Below are 4,469 nucleotides of genomic sequence, written 5' to 3' on the forward strand. Positions count from 1 at the left end.
CTGCTACTCCACTGGATGAGGAGGGGGATTGACATGGTTGTAGGCAAAAGCCTTTTGATGCATAGGGGCATGAGATGAGCTGTTGTGAAAGGGTTAATAAAGCAAAATGTATTTGGAAGGTGTTAACTCCCACTAATGCCAAAGAAAACTGACTTTAATGTGTGGCCTCGTGGTTAGTCATTGTTGATAAAGTCCAAGTCTGGATTCAAACAAAAATGTTGGCTAACGTTCTTCCGCCATCATTTATGTGAGCAGATTTCACCCGTGGCATTGTGTAGTCATTGACTGGCCTTGCCACGTAGTCTTATTACAAGACTTTGATGAACTTACTCCAGACAGGAGACTCTTGAAGTCAGTGACCACAAGCCCAGCACTGCCAAAAATTATCTGTGCTTATTCTTTAGAAGTTCGTTGCTGGGAAAGGGTCAGGCTGAACAGAACTCATTTTCACTTGATTTAGGCAATCCAGTAGATTTTGATTACCCTCATGTACCAAAACCATGGTAAAAGAAACATTCAAATGGAATTTAGGAAAACAATCAAGCTGGAAATGTGGGGGCATGGGAGTGTTTTCTTTGATACTGCACTGGCCCACAGCAGGGCAACAGTCTTGCCAAAACATGAAGGCTTAAAATTGTAAAGATGGTCTCTTGCTCAGAGCATCCTGGATGGTAAATGCACTGCTCATCACTTTGTAAATGTGGCTTTTTCTGCCTTCTTACCTGGGTGTGTTGTAAAGCCAAGTTAAAATTGCAGGCTTGAAGCGAATTCTGCGTTTGGTGTAGGGTTAAGTAGAGGTGTGTTCAAGATCTTGATCCCAGTGTTGTGTATACACACCCGTTGGAGGGCCCGAAAACTTCGGAAAATTCTCGATACTTAAATATTCTTGTGGAGCTCTGACCATGGAAACACCTGCCTAAAACAAGTCAGGTGCAGAAATGAGGATGGGTGGTGGTTGGAGTACGCTTTACTGGGGAGAAGCCACAGATGTGGAAAAGACAAGGGATTAAACGGCAGGAAAAACTTAATACTCAGAAGCAACATTGTGAAAATGTGATGGGCTTTCTATTCTAGACCTTTCTGTTTCTCACTTGCTGTTCTAGCCTTTTAAGAGTGTAGTTATTAAGGGTTTGAGAGACTCTTGTGGATTAAATATAAAGGACAAATTTCATTAATGGATGTAATATTAGTTGTGAACCAGTAGTATATAGAATTAAATGCATTGTCTTGCTGCTGGAAAGCAAATACTGGTCTGTTCAGCTACTTTTTCAGCTGGATTGTGCTGTATGAAGATATACAGTATTTGGTAATCACTAATTTGTAGTGACATCAGCACTTCTTAAATTGCTACATTTTCAAGTAATGCTTCTGACATGAAAGTATTGCAGAGGGAGAAGTTAGCAGGCAAAGTGCAAGAAGCAAAAATGCAAGTAGAGACAGTAATTAAACCTCATAATTCCCTGTCTCTTAGTCCAAGGTGTGGATTAGGGCATACTAAAACCAGTTTTCACATCAGTTAAACTGAACTGAAGAGCAATAGAGCACAATTATGCCCCAGCATCTCTGAATGCCCCAGGATCTGCTACAGACCACCACGAGATGGCACCAGGGGCAGCCCTACGTGCAGCTGGGAGGTGCTGCTTGCACCAGCATCCCTGTACAGAGTTAAAGCGCCTGCTTTTGCAAGCAGGGTGGGAATGAACGGCGAGAACCATAACAAAGCTGATCTGTAATTAAACGGGGCCCTGTGTCAGGGCTATTTCAGAGGAATTATTTTCTGTGAATTCTGTAAAATCTGGATGGTCAAGAGCTGGGGAAAAAACAGTGATTTATAAATCGTGGTTCTGAAGAAATTGATGTGAAAAGCAGGAAGGATGCTTGCAGTCAAAAGCATTAGATGCATGTTAATTAAAACATTATACAAATTCTTAATTTCTTCAGAGTTTGCCAACTTTTATAGTTGCCAGCTGTGTCAGGAATACCAGAGACAAAGCAAAAATGAGTGATATTTATGTATTGCTAGTAACATGTATGACTTACAGTCAGAAAGTTCTGTATAAAAACTTCATGTTCAGCTAAATACATCCATGATGATTGCTGGTACCAAGTTTTGTTGGGTTGGTAGGCTATCTGGGAAGGCATCTGTCACTGCCAGGTTCTAAGGTTTGGGCTCTTCCATTGCTGCCAGGAGCTGCTTTATGAGGACTTCTTCCCAGCAGTATTACTTGTAATGAATGTCCTTGAAGGGCTCTGGAGTGGAAATAGTGAATACACACCTGTTTCCCACTTGTAGCACCAGAGCAATCCCATAGAACTCCTATCTGATGTCTTTGTGTTGCTAGGACTGAATGTGACATACTCCTCCAGACTATTCCTCAGGCGGTTCCAGACCACTCCCCTCTGTTTGTTTGTCTTCAAGAGTTTGGTGCTGGACAAGGAAAATGGGGGAACTGTTGCTCGGTGATTTAGTGGCAGTAGACACAGTACCCAGAGCCTCCATTGCCTCTTGACCCACCTGATTTCCAAGGTCCATGTGAGAAGGTAAAATGAGAAGAGGCAGGAGCAGTGGATAAGGATCAAGGCAGGGATTACTTTGGAGGGCTCAACCCATACAAATTCACAGGACCTGATAGAGCCCATCCAAGGCCGAGAGAGAACCTGCTGCTGCCCTCACAAGGCTGCTGGGACATCTATTGTGACCATCTTTAATGGAGAGCAGGGAAATTCCTGGTGGCTGGAGGAAAGCAAATGTTGCACCTCTCTTCAAGCAAGGCCTGGGAAGCAATGTAAGGAACTGCAGGGAGTCATCCTTGCTTTTGTGCCTGGAAAGTCATGCAGTGAGTCCACCAGGAATGTGTTTCTGGGCACATAAAAGAGAAGTGGTTGGGAATGGTCTGTATAAATGTATGAATTTACTGGAGTCAGTCACACCTGACCACCAGGATTGCCCTCTGTGATAAAGTGACTGAATTTGTGGATGAGGAGAGAGCAGTGTATGTTTTTTACCTCAGCTCAGCAAGGCTTTCAACACTTTTCCCCACTCTATTTTGGTATCAAGGTTCAGGGTGTTGTGGGCTGGGTAAAGCACTGACTGATGAATGGGGCTCAGAGGGAGTGGTTGTCCTCAGTGGGTAGCAGGCTGACCTCCAGGTGGAGTCTGGTGACGAGAAATGCTGCAGGGATCTCACCTGGCACCTGGCATCTTGAACATTTTGCCAGTGACCTGAAGGAGAGAGTGCACTCTTAACATGTTTGCAAGTGACACCATGCTGGGGAGAAGCAGCTGGTAAACTTGGACATGGAGCTGCTGGAGGAACAGGTCAATGGGAGCCCATGGAATTTTACAAGGACAAAGGCAAAGGCCTTTTTAAAATCAGAAACTTTAGTTAAAGCAGCATAGCATTCCAGTAGAGCTTTGTGACTGAGCTGGGGGTGAGGTTGGCACTCGTGCATGCCAGGAATGGTGAGGTTGCACTGGACCACAGTGGCTGCCCAGGGCATGCCAGGCTTGCATTGCATTGCTGGCTCCAGTTCTTCAGAGATCCAGAAAGAAGAAACAGGAGCAGTGGCTTGTGCAGTTGATGTATTTTAGGGAGTTAATCAGATATGTCTGTTATATTTTTGAATGTGTTAAATGCTGCTTCCCTTTTTGGAGAAGTTGCTTGTTTCTGGGGAAGAAGTAGCTTGTTGAGTGGCATGTCAGGGAGACAAATGGTGAAGTCTTGCAGCTCAGGCTCAGATGTTTTAAGTGAACCATGGAGCAGGTAATGTACCTTGTGTGCAGAAGGACAAGGTGCTTTGGTCTATAGTTATGGACTGCTGCCTGTGAATGAGGAGTCAATGCATTACAAGGCTTTTGCAGTTTAGTTTCCAACTGGTCACCTGCCGATAGATTCTGCTACTTTAATATCCATATATGGATCCTCTGAAATAATGCCCTGCACAAGAGCAGACCTCTACGGTGGTTTTATGGTCTAATGAAGGATTTTGTAATTCCAAACTCTTCTCAGCCTGAGTGGGATCAAGTGACTTTTTTCCCATATCTGGCAATTATATTATTCATTTCAGAACAACATTGAAGCCCTGGAAAGTGTAACTGCTGTGTTCCAGAGTGAAATCTGTCACTGTTTATCACAAACCTGAGATGTGGGAGGGCTGACAGCTGCAGGGAGATTTGTTGGTGCTTTTTTGCCTGCTCTACTGGAAGTGACAGGTATTTTTGCCCTTTGAAATGTGGTTGCCACCTCATTTTTGGCTTGTGTCACTACACTGAGGTGGCAAAGTTCCCACTTTCCAGTAGAGGGGACAGCCTGATGCATGTGAGTGTGTCTCTGTATTTCAAATTCACTTTTTGATATTTTCATGTTCCATTTTCCTAAAGTAATCCAAATTTATTTTGTAAGCTTTAAAAATTAATTTTTAAAAGAGTAAGTTTTTTAAATTTTTCTTTGTTTTGCTATTTCTACCCC

This window comes from Corvus brachyrhynchos, unplaced genomic scaffold (assembly GCF_000691975.1).
Source record: "Corvus brachyrhynchos isolate BGI_N302 unplaced genomic scaffold, ASM69197v1 scaffold542, whole genome shotgun sequence".
Taxonomy (NCBI): Eukaryota; Metazoa; Chordata; class Aves; order Passeriformes; family Corvidae; genus Corvus; species Corvus brachyrhynchos.